General features: G+C 49.3%; 1 protein-coding gene across 1 annotated transcript in view; it reads left to right on the top strand.

The window, feature by feature from the left end:
• Positions 1 to 3,449: 3,449 nt before the first annotated feature.
• LOC147090063 (uncharacterized) overlaps positions 3,450 to 22,177 on the top strand; it is a 56,479-nt gene continuing 37,751 nt past the window's right edge. Inside the window, exon 1 of the mRNA XM_085977029.1 lies at positions 3,450 to 3,587. The gene's annotated coding sequence lies outside the window, so the exon portion shown is untranslated. The remainder of the gene's footprint in view (positions 3,588 to 22,177) is intronic.

Genomic DNA, 22,177 nt, shown 5'->3' with positions numbered 1-22,177 from the left:
TCTCTCGTCAGTGTGAACACGTTGATGGTGTGTCATTTCCCCGGAAATTTTAAAGCACTTCCCACAGCCCAGGCCATTAAAAGGTCTCTCAGAGTGAACTCGCCGATGTGTCAGCAGGTTGGATGAATTAGTGAATCCCTTCCCACACACGGAGCAGGTGAACGGCCTCTCCCCAGTGTGAGTGCGCTGGTGGACAGTGAGGTCAGATGATTGCCTGAACCCAGTCCCACAGTGAAAGCACCTGAACGGTCTCTCCCCAGTGTGAAAACGTTGATGGCGTATCATTTCCCCGGAACTTTTAAAGCACTTCCCACAGTCCGAGCATTTAAAAGGTCTCTCATCAGAGTGAACTCGCTGGTGTGTCAGCAGGGTGGATGAGCGAGTGAATCCCTTCCCACACACGAAGCAGGTGAACGGTCTCTCCCCAGTGTGAATGCGCTGGTGGACAGTGAGGTCAGATGACTGCCTGAACCCAGTCCCGCAGTGAGAGCACCTGAACGGTCTCTCGTCAGTGTGAACACGTTGATGGTGTATCATTTCCCCGAAACATTTAAAGCACTTCCCACAATCCGAGCATTTAAAAGGTCTCTCATCAGTGTGAACTCGCTGGTGATTCAGCAGGTGGGATGAATTAGTGAATCCCTTCCCACACTCAGAGCAGGTGAACAGCCTCTCCCCAGAGTGAACTGGCTGGTGTCTCAGTAGGTGGGATGACTGAGTGAATCCCTTCCCACACTCAGAGCAGGTGAATGGCCTCTCCCCGGTGTGAATGCTGCTTTTTGCTTCCATATTCAAAGGCCGATGATATTCAGTTCCTGATGAATCGAGTGACTGTCAGATCTTGACGTGATGTTTGGTTTGAGTTTCCCGTCTGCAAATCCTCCCCTTCTAATACCCTGTAAAATGAATTTAAAACAGGGAGCGTGAGAGAGAACCCACTAAAGAGGCAGGTTGTGAAATTGAGCTCAATGAATCTGGTTATTTGTGGGGTCGGCACTCGAAAAAAGTGACCATGAAAGCTGCCGGATTGTCATAAAATCCCACTGGTTCACTAATGTCCCTCAGTGAAGGGAATCTGCCACCTGGTCTGGGCCTCTGGCCCTTTTGGGAGGAGAGAGAGAGAGAGAGATGTGGGAGTGGGAGGGGGCGAAGGAGATGGAATTTATACATCTGCAACTCGACCAGAACTTTGACAGAACCTCCAAAACCCACAACCTCCAGCACCTAGAAGGACAAAGGCAGAAGTTGCATGGGAGCACCATCACCTCCAAGTTCTCCAAGTCACACACCATCCTGACTCAGACATATATCGCCGTTGCTACATCATCACTGGGTGAAAATCCTGGAACTCCTTACACAACAGCATTGTGGGAGTACCTTCACCACATGGACTGCAGCAGTTCAAGAAGGCGGCCCACCATCACCTTCTCAACGGGCAACTGGGGATTGGCAATATTTGCTGCTCTTGCTAGTGATGCCCACATCCCAAGAATGAATTAAAACAAATCTGTATATGTAAACTGGATTAAAAGCCTCTACAGAAATACTTGTTCCTAAAGCAATACTCTTTTACATTGTAGTGACAGTGTCTAACAACCTAATCTCCCCCAGAATCCACCTCCCTTGACAGTCCCACATTGGAAATTGTTGGGTCCTCCTGGGCTCAGAAGTACTGGGGGTTAAACCCAGCAGCTTCTCCTCCATCTCCACTCCAGCTCAAACTGAAGCAACAAAAAGACCTACACAGGCGGCCAGGGACCGACTTCTGCATTCAGCGCCCGCCCTGATCCAAGCCGGCTCTGGATTGGCGGCTCTGCTGTGTCGATCCAGTTGTGGTTTCTCCTGTCTGGGGGAGGCGCTGCACCCTGGGTTTCCTAGTGCTGGGACCCTGGCCGCACGTCCGCCAGGCCCGGCCGCTCTGATTCTGATTGAGTTTTTTGATGAGGTAACAGACAGTGTTGATGAGGCGTTCAACAAAGTGCCACATAATAGGCTTGCCAGCAAAGTTGAAGCCCATGGAATAAAAGGGACAGTGGCAGCATGGATATGAAATTGGCAAAGTGACAGAAAACAGAGAGTAGTGGTGAACGGTTGTTTTTTGGACTGGAGGAAGGTACACAGTGGTGTTCCCCAGGGGTCGGTACTAGGACCACTGCTTTTCTTGATATATATATTAATGACTTGGACTTGTGTGTACAGGGCAGTTTCAAAATTTGCAGATGACAAAAAACTGGGAAGTATAGTGAACAGTGAGGAGGATAGTGATAGACTTCAAGAGGACATAGACAGGCTGGTGGAATGGGTGGACACGTGGGAGATTAAATTTAACGCAGAAAAGTGCGAACTGATATATTTTGGTAGGAAGAACGAGGAGAGGCAATATAAACTAAAGGGTACAATTCTAAAATGTGTGCATGAACAGAGAGACTTGGGGTATCTGTGCACAAATCGTTGAAGGTGGCAGGGCAGGTTGAGAAAGCGGTTAAAAAAGCATACGGGATCCTGGGCTTTAGAGGCATAGAGTCCAAAAGCAAGGAGGTTATGATGAACCTTTATAAAACACTGGTTCGGCCACAACTGGAGTATTGTGTCCAATTCTGGGCACCGCACTTTATGAAGGATGTGAAGACCTCAGAGAGAGGGTGCAGAAAAGATTTACAAGAATAGTTCCAGGGATAAGGGATGAGGGACTTCAGTTATGTGGATAGACTGGAGAAACTGGGGTGGTTCTCCTCAGAGCAGAGAAGGTTGAGAGGAGATTTGATAGAGGTGTTCAAAATCATGAGGGGTCTGGAAAGAGTAGAGAGAAACTGTTCCCATTGACAGAAGGGTCGAGAACCAGAGGACACAGATTTAAGGTGATTGGCAGAAGAACCAAAGGCGACATGAGGAAAAACTTTATGCAGCGAGTGGTTAGGATCTGGAATGCACTGCCTGAAAGGGTGTGGAGGCAGATTCAATCATGGCTTTTAAAAGGGAATTGGATAAGTATCTGAAGTAAAGAAATGTGCAGGGTTACGGGGAAAGGGCGGGGAGTGGGACTCGCTGAAGTGGCCTTGCAGAGACCTGGCATGGGCTCGACGAGCGGAATGGCCTCCTTCTGTGCTGTAACCATTCTATGATTCTATAAAATATTAGAAAGTTTGTTCCACAGAAGCACGGGGTTTATCTGCTTTTATTGATGAATTTAAAAAGTCTCTATTAAAACCTGAGTCAGTGTGTTGTGAGCCAAAGAGCCTTGTGTCCAATGTGGGGAATAAAGGCCCACAGCCTCCCCGGGCCCCGGGCCCTGAACAAGGGACTGGAGAAACTCGCTGCCCTGCGGATCAGACAATCAGCCGGCGCTAGTCCCGCCCCTCGGGCTCCCCGATTGGTTGGAGGACCCGCCGCCAGCTCGCTCCACCAGCCCTGCCCCGCTCGCTCCCTATTGGTCGGAAGCTCCCGTCAATCAGGCCGTGGGCCCGGGTCACGAGCCCCTGATGCGATGACGTCACTGAGGCCCCGGTCACGTGTCTCTGAGGAATTCTGACCCGCTGACCCGAGGCTGAATGCGGTCCGTTCGATTCCCGGGACCCTAAATCTCCCAGGTTTGTGTTTCCCGTCATTTATTTCCCCGTCTCTCCGCGCTCGTCCGTCCAGCTGAAAAAACTCGCTTTCCGCCGGTAATTCCGACTCTTCAACCGTTAACGACCGTCACCCAGAGTGTCGCCCCTGAGCATGCGCACTAGCAGCTGGTCCTGGGACTCTGCCCCTGAGCATGCGCACTAGCAGCTGGTCCTGGGACTCTGGGCCCCTGAGCATGCCCACTAGCAGCTAGTCCTGGGACTCTGCCCCTGAGCATGCCCACTAGCAGCTGGTCCTGGGACTCTGCCCCTGAGCATGCGCAATTGCAGCTGGTCCTGGGACTCTGCCCCTGAGCATGCGCACTAGCAGCTGGTCCTGGGGCTCTGCTGCCCCTGTGCATGCCCACTAGCAGCTGGTCCTGGGACTCTGCTCCCCTGAGCATGGCCACTGGCAGCTGGTCCTGGGACTCTGCTGCCCCTGAGCATGCCCACTGGCAGCTGGTCCTGGGACTCTGCTGCCCCTGAGCATGCCCACTAGCAGCTGGTCTTGGGACTCTGCCCCTGAGCATGCGCAATTGCAGCTGGTCCTGGGACTCTGCTCCCCTGAGCATGCCCACTAGCAGCTGGTCCTGGGACTCTGCTCCCCTGAGCATGGCCACTGGCAGCTGGTCCTGGGACTCTGCTGCCCCTGAGCATGCCCACTAGCAGCTGGTCCTGGGACTCTGCTGCCCCTGAGCATGCCCACTAGCAGCTGGTCCTGGGACACTGCCCCTGAGCATGCCCACTAGCAGCTGGTCCTGGGACTCTGCCCCTGAGCATGCCCACTAGCAGCTGTTCCTGGGACTCTGCTGCCCCTGAGCATGCCCACTAGCAGCTGGTCCTGGGACCCTGCCCCTGAGCATGTGCACTAGCAGCTGGTCCTGGGACTCTGCTGCCCCTGAGCATGCCCACTAGCAGCTGGTCCTGGGACTCTGCTCCTGAGCATGCGCACTTGCAGCTGGTCCTGGGACTCTGGGCCCCTGAGCATGCCCACCAGCAGCTGGTCCTGGGACTCTGCCCCTGAGCATGCCCACTAGCAGCTGGTCCTGGGACTCTGCCCCTGAGCATGCGCACTAGCAGCTGGTCCTGGGACTCTACTGTCCCTGTGCATGCCCACCAGCATCTGGTTCTGGAACTCTGCCCCTGAGCATGCCCACTAGCAGCTGGTCCTGGGACTAGGCCCCTGAGCATGCGCACTCGCAGCTGGCCCTGGGACTCCGCTGCCCCTGAGCATGCCCACTAGCAGCTGGTCCTGGGACTCTGCTACCCCTGAGCATGCCCACTCGCAGCTGGTCCTGGGACTCTGGGCCCCTGAGCATGCCTATTAGCAGCTGGTCCTGGGACACTGCCCCTGAGCATGCCCACCAGCAGCTGGTCCTGGGACTCTGCCCCTGAGCATGCCCACTAGCAGCTGGTCCTGGGACTCTGCCCCTGAGCATGCCCACTAGCAGCTGGTTCTGGGACTCTGGGCCCCTGAGCATGCCCACTAGCAGCTGGTCCTGGGACTCTGCCCCTGAGCATGCCCACTAGCAGCTGGTCCTGGGACTCTGCCCCTGAGCATGTGCACTAGCAGCTGGACCTGGGACTCCGCTGCCCCTGAGCATGTGCGTTCTAAACCCCAACAAGCATGCTGACCTTGAGGTGCCCAGAGAGGTATCTGTCATTTGCCTTTGATCAATAACCCTCATGGTCTTGAGGACCTCCAACAGGCTGGCCCTCATCCTTCGCTGCTTCAGTGCAAAGAAAAGCCCCAAACTTCTCCAATCTCTGTTACTAACTGCTCTTTGGAACAGAGGAGACTGAGGGAGACTTGATTGAGGTGTATAAAATTATGAGGGGCCTGGATAGAGTGGGTAGGAAGGACCTATTTTCCTTAGCAGCGAGGTCAATAACCAGGGGCCATAGATTTAAAGTAATTGGTAGAAGGATTACAGGGGAGTTGAGGAGAACTTTTTTCACTCAGAGCGTGGTCAGGGTTTGGAACTTTCTGCCTGAAAGGGTGGTAGAGGCAGAAACCCTCATCTCAGTTAAAAAGTACTTGGATATGCACATGAAGTGCTGTCACCTGCAGGGCTACGGACCAAGAGCTGGAAAGTGAGATTAGGCTGGAAAGCTGTTTTTTGGCCGGCTCAGGCATGATGGGCCGAATGGCCTCCTTCTGTGCCCTAAATTTCTGTGATTCTATGATAACCCCTCCATTGCTCGACAGTCTGGGTCAAAATGGAGTGAAAAAGAAAAACAAAGAACTTAAAGAAAGAAAAGAAAGACTTGCATTTATATAGCGCCTTTCACGTCCATCGCACGTCCCAAAGCACTTTACAGCCAATGAAGTGGAGTCACTGTTGTAATGTAGGAAAAGCGGCAGCCAATTAGCGCACAGCAAGCTCCCACAAAAAGCAATTCCAAAATTCTATAGATTATGGAACAGTTCCTGCAGATTGGAGGGTGGCAAATGTAACCCCACTATTAGCCTAACATCAGTAGTAGGGAAAATGCTAGACTCGATTATAAAGGATGTGATAACACAACACTTAGAAAATATCAACGGGATTAGACCGAGTCAACATGGATTGATGAAAGGGAAATCGAGTTTGACAAACCGACTGGAGTTTTTTGAGGATGTAACTGGTAGAATAGATAAGGGAGAACCAGTGGATGTGGTGTATTTGGATTTTCAGAAGGCCTTTGATTAAAGTCCCACATCAGAGGTTAGTGTGCAAAATTAAAGCTCATGGGATTGGGGGTAATATACTGGCATGGATTAAAAATTGGTTAACAGACAGGAAACAGAGAATAGAAATAAATGGGTCTTTTTCTGGGTGGCAGGTGGTGACTAGTGGGGTACCGCAGGGATCAGTGCTTGGGCCCCAGCTATTCACAATATATATCAATGATTTGGATGAGAGAACCAAATGTAATATTTCCAAGTTTGCTGACGACACGAAACTAGGTGGGATTGTGAGTTGTGAGGAGGATGCAAAGAGGCTTCAAGGCGATTTAGACAAGTTGAGTGAGCGGGCAAATACATGGCAGATGCAGTATAACGTGGATAAATGTGAAGTTATCCACTTCGGTAGAAAAAACAGAAAGGCAGAGTATTATTTAAATGGTGATAGATTGGGAAATGTTGATGTACAAAGGGACCTAGGTGTCCTTGTGCACCAGTCACTGAAAGCACACATGCAGGTGCAGCAAGCAGTTAGGAAGGCAAATGGTATGCTGGCCTTCATTGCAAGAGGATTTGGGTACAGGGGCAAGGATGTCTTACTGCAGTTATACAGGGCCTTGGTGAGACCACACCTGGAGTACTGTGTGCAGTTTTGGTCTCCTTACCTAAGAAAGGATATACTTGCCATAGAGGGAGTGCAGCGAAGGTTCACCAGACTGATTCCTGGGTTGGCAGGACTGTCGTATGAGGAGAGATTGGGTCGACTAGGCCTGTATTCACGAGAGTTTAGAAGAATGAGAAGGGATCTCATTGAAATGTATAAAATTCTGACAGGGCTAGTCTGGGTGCAGGGAGGATGTTTTCCCTGGCTGGGGGTTTAGAACGAGGGGTCACAGCCTCAGGATATGGGGTCGGCTATTTAGGACTGAGATGAGGAGAAATTTCTTCACTCAGAGGGTGGTGAACCTGTGGAATTCTCTACCACAGAAGGCTGTGGAGGCCAAGTCACTGAATATATTTAAGAAGGTAGATAGATAGATTTCTAGACACAAAAGGCATCAAGGGGTATGGGGAGAGAGCGGGAATATGGTATTGAGATAGAGGATCAGCCATGATCATATTGAATGGTGGAGCAGGCTCGAAGGGCCGAATGGCCTACTCCTGCTCCTATTTTTCTATGTTTCTATGCAACGTAATAATGACTAGATAATCTGTTTTTTTTTTAGTGATGTTGATATTGGCCAGGACACCGGGGATAATTCCCCTAATCTTCTTCGAAATAGTGCCCTGGGATCATTTACGTCCACCCGAGAGAGCAGACGAGGCCTCGGTTTAACGTCTGATCTGAAATACGGCACCTCCGACAGTGCCGCACTCCCTCAGCACTGCACTGGAGTGTCAGCCTGGATTTTTGGGCTCAAGTCTCTGGAGTGGGACTTGAACCCACAACCTCTGACTCAGAGGCGAGGGTGCATTTACTCGCTGCCCTTCACGACCCCAGGATGCCCATAACACTTCAGGGCCAATTCATTGATTTTGAATTGCTGTCGCTGTTGTAATGTGGGGAAAGGTGCCAGCCAATTTATACTCGGGGACCCTCCGTTATTCCTTCCCCTGGCTTCCCTCAGAATCCTCAGATGGAAACCATCATGTCCCTGGGATTTGTCCCCCCTCCGTTTGAGGAACGTCTTCAGTCCCGTATCTTGTAGCTTTTAAAAGCTCTTTAGAATAATTTGTCCGTGACTACACTGTTGTGGAGTATTTTAAACCAACACTCGACACAAGGTTTTAGATCGATAGTCAAGTTGTCTTTATTGCAATGGTGGGGAGACAGTCTGCTCTGTCTTAGCCAGACCTTTCCAAATTGGTACAGCAAACACTACATTTTTATACATTACAATACACATGTCAAAATTCATTCCTGCCACCCGATTGGACCTTGGTCCGCATGCACCTTCACTGATTGGTTGCCTATGCTGCGTTACATTAAAGCACCACCTTTATCATCGGCCGTTATCCCACAAGCTGTTGTTGCACCCATGACCTTTGTTTATGCCAGATGGGTCTAATCAACATGTACTTCTGACTCATTGTCCTCCTTTCCTGCCTCTCTCGGCCTCTTTCATTGGTTTACTTCCCTGCCAGAACAGAACTTACATCCTCTTAGGTCTCTTATGGTTTCCACATCCGACTATGTTATCAACTTAGAAGAAGCTTACTACTGCAAAAGGCCCATTAGATTATTATCTTTATTACACCATTCAGTGAAACTGCCAGCGATGTCAGTTTAACTCTTTCCCCACTGCAATCCCCCCTTTTGGTACTTGGCCCTTGCCCAAGTTAAACCACATGAATAAGCATCGCTGTGCCTCCTGCTCCATGCGGTGATCAGGCGCTGGTTCGGGAGGCCCTGCATACCCATCATGTTTAGAGCAATCTTGTGTTTTCCGACTCGCTTTAGCTCTTTGTTTGGTCCGTTTCTTTTTACAAGTGGTGCATGCTGCTATTCCCCATCTTATAGCCATGACTAACTGTACTATCACTAATATATGAGAAATGATGCGGATCCATGGGTGTATGTTGACGTTCACTCCCCAATCCCACAGCTTCTCATACCACGGGACGTCCTGTAGCTCTACCTCGATGTCCCTTTTGTCGAAATCTCGACTCTCAGTGGGACTCTGAAACAATCAGCTCCGGTAGATGTTCTTTTTTAATAAATTTTTACTTGTCGCAAGGAGAGCGTCCCGCTCAGTCAAAGGCTAGCAGAGACTCTCCAGAATTACAGATTAACAACACATTTATACAGTAAAGTAAACAGGTTATGGTTTCTTCATGTGTCTTTCAAGTCAGACAAAGGGACAAAGAGTTCTTCAATCCTTAACTAAGTTTCTACATATTTCTAAAGTCTGGCGTAGTGAAAGACTATTGATAATACAATGGGTAGTTATTTATTCTAGACTATTTAATTAAGACCATCAGTATTGAATGGAATGTAGATACTTCATACAGTATGTTTCTTTTGTTATCTGCTGGTCAAGCCTCTGGCCAGGTGGCTTGCGTAAGGTTCCCTTTACTCATGTAAATGGTCTTTGTTTGCAACGCAGATAAGCAACAGTTTACAGTGTTTAGTCAAGGTTAATATGTTTAAGGAAGGAATAGAGGACATTTCTGCAGAGGCTTCTGGGAGGACCGGGACTCCATTTTGTTTGTCAAAAAGGGGCACATGTAACTATATTCAGCTTTAAAAGGTACATTTCCACACTTTCTAACTCCCCAAGATCCCTTTGCAGCACTATGTACTGTTTCACCATCTTACTTAAATCCTCTTTCATTTCTTGCAGATCCTCTTGCAGGTGGGGTATTGGGGCCCTGACTGAATCTTCATAATTAACCAACTCGTCCTTTAGACTATCTGGCACATTTAGTTTTATCTCCTCCCTTGAATGTACATACACCAATCTGGTGTGTCCAATTGTCACAGGGACCTTTGGCGTAAAGCAAAAGTTAGGCATTGTGATTGCACATACAAGGTTACTATATTGGTACTCGGTCTCTGTGGTGGCTATACAATACTCCCCTTCGCCTCTATATCTCGAGCGGGTGTGATGGTGATCAACATGTGATAATTCCAACACACATCCCTCTGTCTTATTATAGCCGCACTCATCCTTACGGCCTTCTCCTACCGGATGTGGGCATATCGTAAGCGTGCCTTTCCCGTGGCATCCGTTTAGGGAGACTCCTCTCATAGTACCATTCTTCCTGATGGCATAGGTATCAGTTGGATAGTATTGGAGGTATGTCTCACCCCTCACTATGCCTATGTTTGTTACCTGGTACTGTGGGTATGGAGTCGTGTCTAGTCCCACCACTGGTATCAGGAGTACCATGCCTATCATTGCTGTCACTTCTGCTTTACATTTTTGTATCACTGGATATACTCTGGTTATCCCTTTGAGGGTACAAGCACTCTGAGGGCCTGGATTATGGCTCAGGCCATGGAGCTGTGTGCTGTTAATCCAGTCTGGTACCTCGCCTCGCTGTATCTGTGACAGATTATGTTTTAACTGTCCGGTGATCCATTGGCCATAGGCATGACACAAGCCTCTCCCTACCCCGTCTTTTGCCTGTTCCTCATCTCTATGGTTTAGTTTGTTGATAATGCTAGCATGGTCCTCTAAAACCTTGATTCCCTCGAGTAATTTCCTTATCGTATGTCCTCCCAACTCTGATTCTTGTCGAACCAAACCAGTTTCCTTCTCTAAAATCTGTTGTATTACCCTTTGTAGTCGTTCCACATGGCTCTGGACTCCTTGTATATCTAGGGCATTAATGAATGATATCCCCGTGTTTATTCCCGTGAGTATATCGGTTCCTAAGCTCCTCTTAATCCTTTGGTGGAATGCAGCATGTCCCCTGAAACTAGAGGCCCCTGTCGGATCATCAGCTTGGTTAATTACATTCTTCATCATATATGCTTACAATTCTCTAGTTTTAGTAAACCTTTCACAATATCCTGGCCATTGTAACATGGTTAAGTTCATTAGTACCGGTACAATTTTGTGTCTCCCGTTACCATACAATTGTTCTCCCTCGGTAAATAATACTAGTCCATTCATGGGTCCAGGTTTCATATCTGGACATTGTAGCATCCTCGGTTCGCTTGTCTCTTCTTTCTGTGTATTGGGAGCCGCGGATGAGACTCCGAATGTGATTGTTCCATTAAAACATGGTGCTTCTTCATCATGTACTTGTCGTGTAATGTGGGATGTCCCTTCGCTTATTTCGTGTCCCAGCAGTAATCCCACCCTCATGGTGAAGTTTCCCTGTAAATTAAGCAGAAGCCTGGCTGTCACCAGAGGTTAGTTTATCTCCGGTGTTTATTCCATTGTTCCTGTGGGATTTAAGAGCCGATGAGTTATTGCTTTATTGTTTTAATTGGGTCCAATGTTTCCATCTACCCTTTCCCCTCATATCTATACATGCGCACGTATCGCTGGTCATGATAACCTCAAATGGTCCGGTCCAGCTAGGTGAGAATGCCGATCTCTCTGGCAATATTTTAACAAATACCTGCTCGCCCACCTTGGGTAGGGGCTCCGAGGGCCCCTGCTTTTGTGTATTTTTATCTCTGATGTCTTGTTGTTCTTTAACTTCTTCTTTGAGCTCCTTCAATTGATTATCCAATGTTTGTACGTATTTCCTAATTTTATCTTTTAAGGGTCCTAGTCCCTCGCTACCAGATGCTACTCCTTCCAGCAGACACATTGCTCATCCAGTCCTGAGTTCAGATGGTGTCAGTTCGGTCACCCCGTGATCCTTTTTCCATATTCCATCTCTACCTCTGGCTGTGCCTCTCTTTGTCCACTGCTCCTGCTGCTCCATTTCGGTCTCCTCTTGGATTCTTTCAATGTTCACTTCCTCTGCTGTTATTCTACCTGCTGCTCTTGCTGCCTGATCAGCTAGCATATTTCCTGTTTGTTGCTCGCTCACTATCTTGCGGTGTGCCTTTATTTTAATCACTGCTACCTCTTCTGCTCCTTTTACCACTTCTACTCGGTCTCTCACTACCTCCTCATGCTGTATTTGTCCTCTGGAGGTTACATATCCTCTCCTATTCCACGCTATCATATAAACATGCACTACCCCAAACGCATACCCACGATCGGTGTATATATTTACTCGTTTTCCCTTTGCCAATTTCAATGCTTCTGTGAGAGCCACTGGTTCTGCTACCTGAGCTGAGGTTCCCCCTTCAAGCCCTCCCTTTGCGACTGTTTCTCCGTTCTCGGATACTACTGCCCAACCGTGTGTGGCTCCCCATTTATATCTCGGCGCGATCCGTCTACATAAAAGGTGTTTTGGGGATTTTCAAGGAGCGATTCTGATACGGTTCCTCTGACCTCTTCTTCGATTACTAACTGACACTCGTGTGCCTCACCCTCTGTTAGCATTCCCTCTGCGGGGTTGACTCTGTGTTCCCTTATGATCTGGACTAATCTGTCCTTGGGTATCAATACTGCTTCCCAAGCCGCCCTCCTTCTGTCTGATGCAGCCTTCATTTTGCCTGTGTTTAGCAGGTCCACACTGTGTTGTGTGTGTAATATCAGCTGTCCTGACATAGTGACGGGCTCGCATATCCGCACCACCCATGCGGCGCAGTCAAGGGCCGCCACACATCTCGCCATTCCTTTTGCCACGGGGGTTTGTTGGGTGGAGTAATAGGCAATTGGCCTCATATCTCCCCCGTACTCTTGGGTGACTACAACATTATAGAAGTTCCCGTCTATATTATAATATATATGGAATGGTTTGACTATATTTGGCAATCCTAGTGCGGGTGCGGATGTCAGGGCTGCTTTTAACTTTACATAAGCCTTGTCATGCTCCGATTCCCATTCTATCTTATCAGTGGCGGGTCTCCCCCTTTAACTAACCGTTAAATCGGCTCTGCTTTCCCTGCAAAGTCTGATATAAAATTCCTGCAGTAGTTAAACAGTCCCAACACTTTCCTTACTCCCCGGACGGTCACTGGCCTTGGCATGTCTTTTATGGCTGCCTTTTGTTCCTGCGGGAGTGCCTTATAGCCCTGGCTAATTTCGTGCCCTAGATACTTGACTTTGGACAGTCCAACCTTTGCCTTTTTTTTGGGGGTTCAGTTTAAAGCCAGCTTTCTTAAGTGTCTGGAGGGTGGCTAGTAATGCTCCCATGTATCCTTTGGCATCCTCTGATGCAATCATTATGTCATCGACATATTGGAGTAGGGCGCTCTGGTACTTTGATAGGTCTAACCCGTCTAAGGCTTGACTCAGTACACGGTGGAATATATTTGGACTGTTGTGGAACCCCTGGTCCATGTATACTGTCTATCCCCACACAGGTTCGAATCCCGTTTGTGACGCCAATTGTTGTGGAGTATTTTAAACCAACACTCGACACAAGGTTTTAGATCGATAGTCAAGTTGTCTTTATTGCCCCGGTCGGGAGACAGTCTGCTCTGTCTTAGCCAGACCTTTCCAAATTGCCACAGCAAACACTACATTTTTATACATTACAATACACATGGCCATCTCATGCACAATTCATTCCTGCCACCCGATTGGACCGTGGCCCGCATGCATCTTCACTGATTGGTTACATTAAAGTACCGCCTTATTATCGGAAAAGTATATGTCAAGCTGTTGTTGCACCTCTGACCTCTGTTGGTTCCATGTCTGGCTATGTTATCTCCACTGCCAATTCAGCAACTTAGAAAAAGCTTATTACTGCAAAGTATGGTCTTTATTACACCATTCAGTGAAACTGCCAGCGATGTCCGTTTAACTCTTTCCCCACTGCAACACTCCTCCTCCTTGATTGCAATGTCTACATCGTCCCTCTCTTTTGTGAAAACAGACGCAAAGTATTCATTAAGAACCATATTCATGTCTTCCGCTTCCACACACAGGTTACCTTTATAGTCCCTAATAGGCTCCACTTGTTTTCCTTGCCAATATTTTTTCATGCCCTCTCTGCTTTTCTTCTTTCAAATAGTGCCATGGGATCTTTGATGTCCACCTGAGAGAGCAGATGGGGCCTCGGTTTAATGTCTACTCCATAAATCAGCACCTCCAACAGTGCAGCACTCCCTCAGCACTGCACTGGAGTGTCAGCCTAGATTTTTGTGCTCAAGTCTCTGGAGTGGGACTTGAACCCACAACTTTCTGACTCAGAGGCAAGAGTGCTACTGATGTGCTATCAACAATACCAAAAGCTACGAGATGGACTTATATGAAGTAGGCTTTTATTGACTAAGAACTAGAGCATGCCTCTGCTAGTGTATCCATCCTAAGAGCTCCCGGGGGAAGGGTGGTGAGTCACCTTTATACCCGGGCTTAGGGGTGGAGCCAGGGGCTGAGACATGCCTGGACTTGTACAGGGTTAACAGTGGTTTACCACACAGGCATGTACAGGTTAACAGTGGTTTACCACATTCACCCCTCGTTTAAAAAAGAGTCTGGCGGGGTGAAGTGTTTCAAAAGTTCGTATACGAAAGTCTCTCCGGGGGTCTTGTCTGCCGTAATGATCTTCGTGGTGCCGGTTGCAGCGGTTCTTTGCCCGCGGCCACTTCTCGCGTGGGACGGAGCACTGGCGTGTCGTCCTCTCGGGGTAGGGATGGCACCGGCATGTCGTCAGTTCATGGTAGACACCCCGGTGGTGACTCGTGGGTAGTGGTGGTGGGTGGAGGTAGTGGATGGTGATCGATGGTGTTTCGGGTGGTACCTGAGGGTGCGAGGTCTCGAATTGAGACTGTGTCCTCCCGCCCGTCGGGATACGCCACGTAGGCGTACTGTGGGTTGGCGTGGAGGAGGTGAACCTTTACGACCAGGGGGTCCGTCTTATGGCTCCTCACGTGTTTCCTGAGCAGGACGGGTCCCGGAGACATCAGCCATGGCGGTAGTGATGTCCCCAAGGTGGATTTCCTGGGGAAGACGAACATCTTCTCGTGAGGGGTGGCGTTTGTGGCAGTACAGAGCAGTGATCGTATGGAGTGGAGCGCATCGGGGAGGACATCTTGCCAGCGGGAGATTGGGAGGCCCTTGGATTTTAGGGCGAGCATGGCGGTCTTCCACACCATTGCGTTCTCCCTCTCTACCTGTCCGTTACCCCGGGGGTTGTAGCTGGTAGTCCTGCTCGTGGCTATGCCCTTCTCGAGCAGGTACTGGCGCAGTTCGTCGCTCATGAACGACGAGCCCCTGTCGCTGTGGATGTAATTGGGGAAGCCAAATATGGCGAACAGGTCGTGGAGGCACCTGATGACTGTGGCGCTGGTCATGTCCGGGCAGGGGATGGCGAAGGGGAAATGGGAGTACTCGTCAATAATATTGAGGAAGTACGTGTTGCGGTCAGAGGAGGGAAGGGGCCCCTTGAAATCGACGCTGAGACGTTCGAAGGGGTGGGTGGCTTTAATCAGGTGTGCCCTGTCTGGCCTATAAAAATGTGGTTTGCATTCGGCGCAGACCTGGCAGTTCCTGGTCATGGTCCTGACCTCCTCGATGGAGTAAGGCAGTGTGGTGATTATTCCTTGTTTAGTAAAAGTTTTGTGATTGGTTGTTTGTTAACTGCCTTGGGATATATGTTGTAATCTCATTGGTAGTTGATGATCACATGATGTGTTGTGGCCACCTTAAATTCAGTTCTTTTCCAGCTTTGGTTGGGACTGGATGTGGGAAGATGTGCTGCAGATTTTAAAGTTAATAAAGCCTAGTTTTGGAAGGCAAATCTATTCTTTATTTCAATTTATTAACTTTATGTTAGAATGGAGCGATATCTCCAACCAGAATGATTCAAGGCTGACCCCAATTCTGCTGGAGTGGATGATAAATGGAAACATTGGTATTGTACATTAAAAAACTTTTTGGGCGTGTTGGATCAAGAGTCTCTAAATAAGCTGAATATGCTGATCAACTACATTGCTCCAGATGTATACAAATATATTTTGGACTGTAAAACTTATGAACTGGCTATTTCTACATTGGAAAAGATTTTTGTTAAACCAAAGAATGAGGTATTTGCACGTCACCTTCTATCTGCCCGTAGGCAGCAGGTGGGAGAATCTTTGGATACTTATTTACAAGCACTTCGGTGCCTTAGTGTTAACTGTAATTATAAGGCCGTGACGGCTGAAGAATATAAGGAAGAATCGGTACGGGATGCTTTTATTAATGGATTACTGTCTAGATCAATTCGTCAGCGGTTGTTAGAAAATAAGACTTTGGATCTTAAAAGTGCTTTTGAGCAAGCTTCTACATTGGATGTGGCTCAGAGAAGTTCGGATTCTTATGCTCTTTTTAATCGGCCTGCGACTATGGTTTCAGCAGTTTCGGATGAAAAGGAATTATGTGGACTTAATGGGAGTGGTTTACTAGATTCTGAAACAGTTTCTACTTCGGCGGCTGTTGCCTCTAGGATTCAGAAGTGTTATTTTTGTGGGAATATCCGGCACCCTCGTCTGAAGTGTCCTGCTCGGGAGGCTGTGTGTAGTAAATGCGGCAAGAGAGGTCATTATGCACGCGTGTGCAAATCATCAGGTTTAATTACCTCCTCCTCTCCTGGTGTGGGAGGGTCCTCCTCCACTACCTCCTCTGTGACTATTCAGCCTTTAGATAGGGCGTTTATTGCATCAATTTCTGCTGCATTTGCTCATGGCCTAAACAAAGCTATAGTTACGGCTCAAGTTAATGGGTTGGAAGTGAAGGCCCTTATAGATACGGGCAGTACTGAGAGTTTTATAAGTCTTCAGTTTGCGAAGGAGAAGCATTTGAAAATTTCGCCTGTTACGTATCAGGTGTGTATGGCTCAGACAACCCTTACTTCACAAATAGCTGGTTGTTGCTTTGTGAAAATGGTTCTTCTAGGTAATACGTATACTGATATACGCCTATCTGTTTTGCCTAATCTCTGTGCGGATATTTTGATTGGACATGATGTGCTTCAGTTACACGAGTCTCTTAGTCTTTCATTTGGAGGGACTAAGCCACCTTTATCTATTTGTGGATTAACCTCTTTATCTATTTCTCCATTATCACTTTTTTCCAATTTGATGTCGGATTGTAAGCCAATTGCTACCAAGTCAAGAAGATATAGTAGTCAGGATAGAGAATTTATTAATTCTGAAGTTCAACGTCTCTTATTGGAAGGAACCATTGAACCTAGTTGTTCGCCTTGGCGAGCACAGGTAGTTGTCACGACTAATGAGAGACACAAGAAACGAATGGTGATAGACTATTCCCAAACTATTAATAGGTATACTCAATTAGATGCGTACCCTTTGCCTAAGATTGATGAGCTTATCAACAAAGTATCTCAGTATAAGGTTTTTAGCACTATTGATTTAAAGAGTGCTTATCATCAGATTCCTATTGTTAAGAAGGATCAACCATATACGGCCTTTGAGGCTGGTGGAAAGCTGTATCAGTTTTGCCGAATACCATTTGGTGTTACTAATGGTGTTGCTTGTTTTCAACGGGCAATGGATGCTTTTAGAAGTGATAACTCCCTCTCTGACACCTTTTCATACTTAGATGACATCACAGTGTGTGGCAAATCAAGGGTGGAGCATGATTCTAATTTAAAAAGATTCCTTCAAGCTGCGGAAAAAGTTGGTTTAACTTTTAACAAAGAGAAATGTATCTTTTCGACTACTGAGGTAAATCTATTGGGGTTTATTATTTCGGGAAACAAGATTAAACCAGATCCAGAACGTCTGCGACCATTGATTGATTTACCTTGTCCTACTAATTCTAAGGCTTTGCAACGAGTTGTTGGACTGTTTTCTTATTATTCTAATTGGATTGCAAATTTTTCACGGAAGATCCGGCCTCTTATTCGGGTTACAACATATCCTCTATCATGGGAGGCCAGGACATGTTTTGAGAATTTTAAAAAGGATATTTTAGGAGTAGTTGTGCATTCTATTGATGAGCAGGTTCCCTTTGTGATTGAGGCGGATGCTTTGGATTTTGCAATTGGGGCTACTCTGAACCAAAATGGAAGACCTGTGGCCTTTTTCTCACGTACTTTGAACAATAGTGAAAAAAGACATTCTTCAATAGAGAAAGAGGCATACGCAATAGTAGAAGCATTGCGTAAATGGAGACATTATTCATCGGGGCGACATTTCACGTTGGTAACTGATCAAAAATCTGTGTCCTTTATGTTTGATGTTAAACATTTTGGAAAGATCAAAAATGATAAAATAATGAGATGGAGGATTGAGTTGGTGATGCGCTATCAATTACTCATAAAAGACTGAGAGTTAAGAAAGTAACTAAAGGCTTTTATTAACAAAAGAATGAAGGTCTGCCTCGAGTGGTCGACCGGTCCAGAAATACAAAGGGCTGGGGAGCAGTCACCTTTATACTAGGACTTGTGGGAGGAGTCAGCCGAGGCATGTACACAGTGGAATACAAACAGTGGTTTACCACATTCACCCCTTGTTTAAAATTGAGTCCGGCGGGGTGAAGTGTATTAAAAGTTAGTGTATTGGAGTCTCTCCGGAGGTCTTGTCTGCCGCTGTGATCGGCGTGGCGACGGCAGGGGTAGTGGAGCTTCCGGCGTTGAGTCCTGCGTAGGCTGTGGCACAGGCGTGTCGTCCTCGTAGATGTCGAGCGGGTCGCGGGGCCCAGGCCTGCCGTCTGCTGGGGCTGGATATCGGATCGTGGGGGGGGGTGGTAGTGAGTAGTGGGTTACTGCGGCCCCCGAGGGTGCAAGGTCTCTTATGGAGACTGTGTCCTCCCGCCCGTCCGGGTATGCAATGTAAGCATACTGGGGGTTGGCGTGGAGGAGGTCGACCCTCTCGACCAGGGGGTCCGTTTTATGGGTCCTCACGTGTCTTCTCAGTAGGACCGGCCCTGGGGACGTCAGCCATGGCGGTAGCGATGTCCCCGATGTGGACTTCCTTGGGAAGACAAACATTTTCTCATGAGGGGTGGCGTTAGTGGCAGTGCAGAGCAGTGACCAAATAGAGTGGAGCGCATCGGGGAGCACATCCTGCCAGCGGGAGGTTGGAAGGCCCCTAGACTTTAAGGCTAGCAGGGCAGCCTTCCAAACTGTCGCATTTTCTCTTTCCACCTGTCCGTTCCCCCGGGGGTTGTAACTGGTGGTCCTGCTTGTGGCAATACCCCTAGTTAGCAGGTACTGATGGAGTTCGTCGCTCATAAACGATGAGCCCCGGTTGCTATGGATATAGCTGGGGAAACCGAACAGGGTGAAGAGGTCGTTCAGACATTTAATGACCGTGGCACTGGTCATGTCCGGGCAGGGGATGGCGAACGGGAAATGGGAGTACTCATCAATAATATTGAGGAAGTACACATTGCGGTCGGAGGAGGGGAGAGGCCCTTTAAAATCAACGCTCAGGCGCGCGAAGGGGCGAGTGGCTTTTATCAGGTGGGCCCTGTCTGGTCTATAAAAGTGCGGTTTGCACTCAGCGCAGACTTGGCAGTTCCTGGTCATGGTCCTGACCTCCTCAATAGAGTAAGGCAGGTTGCGGGCCTTGATGAAGTGGAAGAACCTGGTGACCCCCGGGTGGCAGAGGTCATTGTGGAGGGCCCGCAGTCTATCGAACTGCGCGCTGGCGCAGGTGCCACGCGATAGCGCATCCGGGGGTTCATTGAGCTTCCCGGGCCGGTACAAGATCTCGTAATTGTAGGTGGAAAGCTCGATTCTCCACCTCAAGATCTTGTCATTTTTGATTTTGCCCCTCTGCTTGTTGTTAAACATGAAAGCAACTGAACGCTGGTCAGTGAGCAGGGTAAATCGTTTTCCAGCCAGGTAGTGCCTCCAATGACGCACAGCCTCCACAATCGCCTGGGCCTCCTTCTCAACAGCGGAGTGTCTGGTCTCCGGGCCTTGGAGGGTTCGTGAAAAGAAGGCCACGGGTCTCCCCGCCTGATTGAGGGTAGCGGCCAGGGCAAAGTCGGACGTGTCGCTTTCCACCTGGAAGGGGATGGATTCGTCCACTGCGTGCATGGTGGCTTTGGCAATGTCCTCCTTGATACGGTGGAAGGCTAAGCGGGCCTCTGCCGTCAAGGGAAAAGAGGTGGACTTGATCAGCGGATGGGCCTTGTCCGCATAGTAGGGGACCCACTGGGCGTAATAGGAGAAAAACCCTAGGCACCTCTTCAGGGCCTTGAGGCAGTGGGGCAGTGGGAGTTCCATAAGGGGACGCATCCGGTCGGGGCCGATGACTCCGTGTTCCACAACACAGCCAAGGATGGCGAGGTGGTTTGTGCGGAATATGCACTTCTCCTTGTTATATGTCAGGTTCAGGAGTTGGGCGGTGCGGAGGAATTTTTCGAGGTTTGCGTCATGGTCCTGCAAGTCACGGCCGCAGATGGTCACATTGTCCAGATATGGGAAAGTGGCCTGCAACGCATTTTGATCTACCATCCGGTCCATCTCCCTTTGGAAGACGGAGACCCCTTTGGTGACGCCAAAGGGAACCCTAAGGAAGTGATAGAGGCGGCCGTTTGCCTCGAAGGCGGTATACTGGCGGTCCTCAGGGCGGATAGGGAGCTGGTGGTACGCTGATTTCAGGTCAATGGTCGAGAAGACGCGGTACTGCGCGATCTGGTTGACCATATCAGCTATGCGGGGGAGTGGGTAGGCGTCCAGCAGGGTGTAGCGATTTATTGTCTGGCTGTAGTCGATGACCAGGCGCTGCTTCTCGCCGGTCTTAACGACCACAACCTGGGCTCGCCAGGGGCTGGTGCTGCCCTCAATAATCCCTTCCTTCAGGAGCCGCTCCACTTCGGTTTTAATGAAAACCCTGTCCCCGGCACTGTATCGCCTGCTCTTTGTGGCGATGGGCTTACAGTCGGGGGTGAGGTTAGCAAACAGTGGGGGGGGGGTGACTCTGAGTGTGGAGAGGTTGCACCTGGTGCGCGGCGGGCAATTTGGAAGCTGCTGGCTGCGGACTGTGAGTGGGGGTAGGGGTCCACCGTACGCCATCGTAACACTTTTAAGGTGGCACTGAAAATCTAACCCCAGCAGGACGGCAGCGCAGAGGTCGGGCAGGACCAGAAGTTTAAAATGATCGTACACAGTTCCGTCTACTACGAGTGTCACCACGCAGTAGCCGCCGATGTCCGCCGACTGGGACTCGGAGGCCATAGAAATCCGCTGTTGCACAGGCAGGACTGGGAGAGAGCAACGCCGCACCGTGTCGGGGTGGATGAAGCTCTCCGTGCTCCCAGAGTCAAAAAGGCAGATTGTATCGTGACCATTTACCTTAATGTCCATTGTGGAACTGGCCAGCTGGTGCGGTCTCGCTTGGTCCAGTGTAACGGATGCCAGCGTAGGGGTCGGTGTGTCGCTGCGGGTAACAGATGAGGTGGTGTTGGGGGCCTGCTGCGTTCCAGCTGTTGTCCAAGATGGCGGCATCCATGATCCCCATGTGGCTGGAGGCGTCCAAAATGGCTGCTGTACCGGTGGTTCGCACATGGCCGGGGAGGCCCAAGATGGCGGCCCGCATGGCCCACACGCGGTGCTGCTGGGGTTCGGGGTGGCTTTGGCCCTGCAGACACTAGCGTAGTGTCCCTTCTTCCTGCAGCCCGAGCAGATCGCGTTTTTCGCTGGGCAGCGCGCTCTGGGGTGTTTTGCCTGGCCACAGAAGTAGCATTTCTGGCCTTGGGGCACTGCTGTAGGGCCTTGGGACACTGCTGCGGTAGTTGGGCCGTTGCTGGGGTGTGGCTGGGGTGGCACGGCGCTATGAGGCGGTCCTACCATGTCCCAGGCTGTCATTCCCCGCGGCGTCCACGGTGCAGAGGAGTAGGCATCCATGCCCCGGGAGGCTGCATCCAATGATAGTGCGAGTTCAGAGGCCTTGTTGAGGTCGAGGTCACTCTGCTCCAACAGTCGCTGTCGGGTGTAATTGGATCTGTGGCCCGTTACAAAAGCTTCCCGGATAAGTTCCTCTGTGTACACGGCGGCCTTTACATCCTTACATCCACAGGCCCGGCCAAGCACAGACAGTGCCTGAAGGTATTCCACGGTCGATTCCCCAGGTTGTTGTTTACGACTCCCCAGAAGGTGCCTGGCGTACACTTCGTTCACTGGGCGCATGTACTGGTCCTTGAGGAGCTTGATAGCGTCCGCGTACAAGGTCGCGTCTTGGATGACTGAGTACACTCGGTCGTTCACTTTGGAGGTCAGGACATCCAGTTTGTGCTCGTCCGATTTGATTGCTGCGGAGGCGGTCAGGAATTTTTCGAAACACTTAAGCCAGTGAGTAAACTTGGTGGATGAGTCCGCCTCCCGATCTAAGTCCAGGCATGCTGGTGTGAGGATCTTCTCCATTATAAAAATTTTGTTAATAAAATTGATGCGCTATCAATTACTCATAAAAGACTGAGAGTTAAGA

The sequence above is a fragment of the Somniosus microcephalus genome, unplaced genomic scaffold (genome assembly GCF_052327205.1).
Source record: "Somniosus microcephalus isolate GS21.2 unplaced genomic scaffold, FLI_Smic_1.0 unresolved_chr4, whole genome shotgun sequence".
Classification (NCBI taxonomy): Eukaryota; Metazoa; Chordata; class Chondrichthyes; order Squaliformes; family Somniosidae; genus Somniosus; species Somniosus microcephalus.
The sequence above is the reverse complement of the archived record's forward strand: the minus strand, read 5'-3'. Positions and strand labels throughout refer to the sequence as shown.